The 5,564-nt window shown below is 36.2% G+C and overlaps 1 long non-coding RNA gene across 1 annotated transcript; it reads left to right on the forward strand.

Moving 5' to 3' along the window:
* Positions 1-2,322: 2,322 nt before the first annotated feature.
* On the forward strand, positions 2,323-4,800 carry LOC127594242 (uncharacterized). Its single transcript, XR_007960647.1, has 3 exons — positions 2,323-2,421; positions 4,054-4,127; positions 4,684-4,800. It is a non-coding gene; the product is annotated as an uncharacterized LOC127594242 (long non-coding RNA).
* Positions 4,801-5,564: the final 764 nt, after the last annotated feature.

A 5,564-nucleotide genomic window follows, 5' to 3' on the forward strand; every position in this document is an offset into this window, starting at 1 on the left:
GTATAGTAAGGCATTTTAGGCGAAAAAAACGACCATGTATAGTAAGGCGTTTTTAGCTGAAAAAAACGACCATGTATAGTAAGGCGTTTTTAGCTGGAAACAACGACCATGTATAGTAAGGCGTTTTTAGCCGAAAAAAACGACCATGTATAGTAAGGCATTTTCAACCGAAAAAAACGACCATGTATAGTAAGGCGTTTTTAGCTGAAAAAAACGACCATGTATAGTAAGGCGTTTTTAGCCGAAAAAAACGACCATGTATAGTAAGGCATTTTCAACCGAAAAAAACGACCATGTATAGTAAGGCGTTTTTAGCTGAAAAAAACGACCATGTATACTAGGCGTTTTTAGCCGAAAAAAACGTCCATGTATAGGAAGGCGTTTTTAGCTGAAAAAAACGACCATGTATAGTAAGGCGCTTTTAGCCGAAAAAAACGACCATGTATAGTAAGGCGTTTTCAACCGAAAAAAACGACCATGTATAGTAAGGCGTTTTTAGGCGAAAATAACCACAATGTATATATAGTAAGGCGTTTTTAGGCGAAAAAAACGACCATGTATAGTAAGGCGTTTTTAGCTGAAAAAAACGACCATGTATAGTAAGGCGTTTTTAACTGAAAAAAACGACCATGTATAGTAAGGCGTTTTCAACCGAAAAAAATGACCATGTATAGTAAGGCGTTTTTAGCCGAAAAAAACGACCATGTATAGTAAGGCGTTTTTAGCTGGAAAAAACGACCATGTACTGTATAGTAAGCCGTTTTTAGCAAAAAAAACGACCATGTATAGTAAGGCGTTTTTAGCTGGAAAAAACGACCATGTATAGTAAGCCGTTTTTAGCTGAAAAAACCGACCATGTATAGTAAGGCGTTTTTAGCCGAAAAAAACGACCATGTATAGGAAGGCGTTTTAGCTCCCAAAAAACGACCATGTATAGTAAGGCGTTTTTAGCTGAAAAAAACGACCATGTATAGTAAGGCGTTTTTAGGCGAAAAAAACGACCATGTATAGTAAGGCGTTTTAGCTCCCAAAAAACGACCATGTATAGTAAGGCGTTTTTAGCTGAAAAAAACGACCATGTATAGTAAGGCATTTTCAACCGAAAAAAACGACCATGTATAGTAAGGCGTTTTTAGCAAAAAAAACGACCATGTATAGTAAGGCGTTTTTAGCCGAAAAAAATGACCATGTATAGTAAGGCGTTTTTAGCCGTAAAAAACGACCATGTATAGTAAGGCATTTTTGGACGAAAGAAAACGACCATGTATAGTAAGGCGTTTTTAGCCGAAAAAAACGACCATGTATAGTAAGGCGTTTTCAACTGAAAAAAACGACCATGTATAGTAAGGCATTTTCAACCGAAAAAAACGACCATGTATAGTAAGGCGTTTTTAGCAAAAAAAACGACCATGTATAGTAAGGCGTTTTTAGCCGAAAAAAATGACCATGTATAGTAAGGCGTTTTTAGCCGTAAAAAACGACCATGTATAGTAAGGCATTTTTGGACGAAAGAAAACGACCATGTATAGTAAGGCGTTTTTAGCCGAAAAAAACCACCATGTATAGTAAGGCGTTTTCAACCGAAAAAAACGACCATGTAAGTAAGGCGATTTTAGCCGCAAAAACACGACCATGTATAGTAAGGCGTTTTCAACCGAAAAAAATGACCATGTATAGTAAGGCGTTTTTAGCTGAAAAAAAAGACCATGTATAGTAAGGCGTTTTTAGGCGAAAAAAACGACCATGTGTAGTAAGGCGTTTTAGCTCCCAAAAAACGACCATGTATAGTAAGGCGTTTTTAGCCGAAAAAAACGACCATGTATAGTAAGGCGTTTTCAACCGAAAAAAATGACCATGTATAGTAAGGCGTTTTTAGCTGAAAAAAACGACCATGTATAGTAAGGCGTTTTTAGCTGAAAAAACGACCATGTATAGTAAGGCGTTTTTAGCTGAAAAAACGACCATGTATAGTAAGGCGTTTTTAGCCAAAAATAAAACGACCAAGTATAGTAAGGCGTTTTCAGCTGAAAAAAACAACCATGTATAGTAAGGCGTTTTTAGCCGAAAAAAACGTCCATGTATAGTAAGGCGTTTTTAGCCGGAAAAAACTACCATGTATAGTAAGGCGTTTTCAACCGAAAAAAACGACCATGTATAGTATGGCGTTTTCAACCGACAAAAACAACCATGTATAGTAAGGCGTTTTTAGCCGAAAAAAACGACCATGTATCGTAAGGCGTTTTTAGCTGAAAAAAACGACCATGCATAGTAAGGCGTTTTCAACCGAAAAAAACAACCATGTATAGTAAAGCGTTTTCAACCAACAAAAACGACCATGTATAGTAAGGCGTTTTTAGACGAAAAAAACGACCATGTATAGTAAGGCGTTTTTAGCTGAAAATAACGACCATGTATAGTAAGGTGTTTTTAGGCCAAAAAAACAACCATGTATAGTAAGGCGTTTTTAGGCGAAAAAAACGACCATGTATAGTAAGGCGTTTTTAGCTGAAAAAAACGACCATGTATAGTAAGGCGTTTTCAACCGAAAAAAATGACCATGTATAGTAAGGCGTTTTTAGCTGAAAAAAACGACCATGTATAGTAAGGCGTTTTTAGCTGAAAAAACGACCATGTATAGTAAGGCGTTTTTAGCTGAAAAACGACCATGTATAGTAAGGCGTTTTTAGCCAAAAATAAAATGACCAAGTATAGTAAGGCGTTTTTAGCTGAAAAAAACGACCATGTATAGTAAGGCGTTTTCAACCGAAAAAAATGACCATGTATAGTAAGGCGTTTTTAGCTGAAAAAAACGACCATGTATAGTAAGGCGTTTTTAGCCGAAAAAAACGTCCATGTATAGTAAGGCGTTTTTAGCCGAAAAAAACGACCATGTATAGTAAGGCGTTTTTAGCTGAAAAAAACGACCATGCATAGTAAGGCGTTTTCAACCGAAAAAAACAACCATGTATAGTAAAGCGTTTTCAACCAACAAAAACGACCATGTATAGTAAGGCGTTTTTAGACGAAAAAAACGACCATGTATAGTAAGGTGTTTTTAGGCCAAAAAAACAACCATGTATAGTAAGGCGTTTTTAGCTGAAAAAAACGACCATGTATAGTAAGCCGTTTTTAGCCGAAAAAAACGACCATGTATAGTAAGGCGTTTTCAACCAACAAAAACGACCATGTATAGTAAGGCGTTTTCAACCAACAAAAACGACCATGTATAGTAAGGCGTTTTTAGCCGAAAAAAACGACCATGTATAGTAAGGCGTTTTTAGCTGAAAAAAACGACCATGTACAGTAAGGCGTTTTTAACGGAAAAAACGACCATGTATAGTAAGGCGTTTTTAGCTGAAAAAAACGACCATGTATAGTATGGCGTTTTTAGCTGAAAAAAACGACCATGTATAGTAAGGCGTTTTTAGCTGAAAAAACGACCATGTATAGTAAGGCGTTTTTAGCCGAAAATAAAACGACCAAGTATAGTAAGGCGTTTTCAGCTGAAAAAAACAACCATGTATAGTAAGGCGTTTTTAGCCGAAAAAAACGTCCATGTATAGTAAGGCGTTTTTAGCTGAAAAAAACGACCATGTATAGTGAGGCGTTTTTAGCTAAAAAATACGACCATGTATAGTAAGGCGTTTTAGCCGAAAATAAAACGACCATGTATAGTAAGGCGTTTTTAGCCGAGAAAAAAACGACCATGTATAGTAAGGCGTTTTTAGCTGAAAAAAACGACCATGCATAGTAAGGCGTTTTTTAGCTGAAAAAAACGACCATGTATAGTAAGGCGTTTTTAGCCGAAAAAAACTACCATGTATAGTAAGGCGTTTTCAACCGAAAAAAACGACCATGTATAGTATGGCGTTTTCAACCGACAAAAACAACCATGTATAGTAAGGCGTTTTTAGCCGAACAAAACGACCATGTATAGTAAGACGTTTTTAGCTGAAAAAAACGACCATGCATAGTAAGGCGTTTTCAACCGAAAAAAAACAACCATGTATAGTAAAGCGTTTTCAACCAACAAAAACGACCATGTATAGTAAGGCGTTTTTAGACGAAAAAAACGACCATGTATAGTAAGGCGTTTTTAGCTGAAAATAACGACCATGTATAGTAAGGTGTTTTTAGGCCAAAAAAACAACCATGTATAGTAAGGCGTTTTTAGCTGAAAAAAACGACCATGTATAGTAAGGCGTTTTTAGCCGAAAAAAACGACCATGTATAGTAAGGCGTTTTCAACCAACAAAAACGACCATGTATAGTAAGGCGTTTTCAACCAACAAAAACGACCATGTATAGTAAGGCGTTTTTAGCCAAAAAAAACGACCATGTATAGTAAGGCGTTTTTAGCTGAAAAAAACGACCATGTATAGTAAGGCGTTTTCAACCGAAAAAAATGACCATGTATAGTAAGGCGTTTTTAGTCGGAAAAAAACGACCATGTATAGTAAGGCGTTTTTAACGGAAAATAACGACCATGTAGAGTAAGGCGTTTTTAACGGAAAAAACGACCATGTATAGTAAGGCGTTTTTAGCTGAAAAAAACGACCATGCATAGTAAGGCGTTTTCAACCGAAAAAAACCAACCATGTATAGTAAAGCGTTTTCAACCAACAAAAACGACCATGTATAGTAAGGCGTTTTTAGACGAAAAAAACGACCATGTATAGTAAGGCGTTTTTAGCTGAAAATAACGACCATGTATAGTAAGGTGTTTTTAGGCCAAAAAAACAACCATGTATAGTAAGGCGTTTTTAGCTGAAAAAAACGACCATGTATAGTAAGGCGTTTTTAGCCGAAAAAAACGACCATGTATAGTAAGGCGTTTTCAACCAACAAAAACGACCATGTATAGTAAGGCGTTTTCAACCAACAAAAACGACCATGTATAGTAAGGCGTTTTTAGCCAAAAAAAACGACCATGTATAGTAAGGCGTTTTTAGCTGAAAAAAAACGACCATGTATAGTAAGGCGTTTTCAACCGAAAAAAATGACCATGTATAGTAAGGCGTTTTTAGTCGGAAAAAAACGACCATGTATAGTAAGGCGTTTTTAACGGAAAATAACGACCATGTAGAGTAAGGCGTTTTTAACGGAAAAAACGACCATGTATAGTAAGGCGTTTTTAGCTGAAAAAAAACGACCATGTATAGTAAGCCATTTTTAGCCGAAAATAAAACGACCATGTATAGTAAGGCGTTTTTAGCTGAAAAATGGTCGTTTTTTTCAGCTAAAAACGCCTTACTATACATGGTCGTTTTTATTCGGTTGAAAATGCCTTACTATACATGGTCGTTTTTTTTCAGCTAAAAACGCCTTACTATACATGGTCGTTTTTTTTCGCCTAAAAACACCTTACTATACATGGTCGTTTTTTTCAGCTAAAAACGCCTTACTATACATGGTCGTTTTTTTCGGTTGAAAACGCCTCACTATACATGGTCGTTTTTTTTCAGCTAAAAACGCCTTACTATACATGGTCGTTTTTTCCAGCTAAAAACGCCTTACTATACATGGTCATTTATTTCAGCTAAAAACGCCTTACTATACATGGT

This window comes from Hippocampus zosterae, chromosome 21 (assembly GCF_025434085.1).
Source record: "Hippocampus zosterae strain Florida chromosome 21, ASM2543408v3, whole genome shotgun sequence".
In the NCBI taxonomy this organism is placed as follows: domain Eukaryota; kingdom Metazoa; phylum Chordata; class Actinopteri; order Syngnathiformes; family Syngnathidae; genus Hippocampus; species Hippocampus zosterae.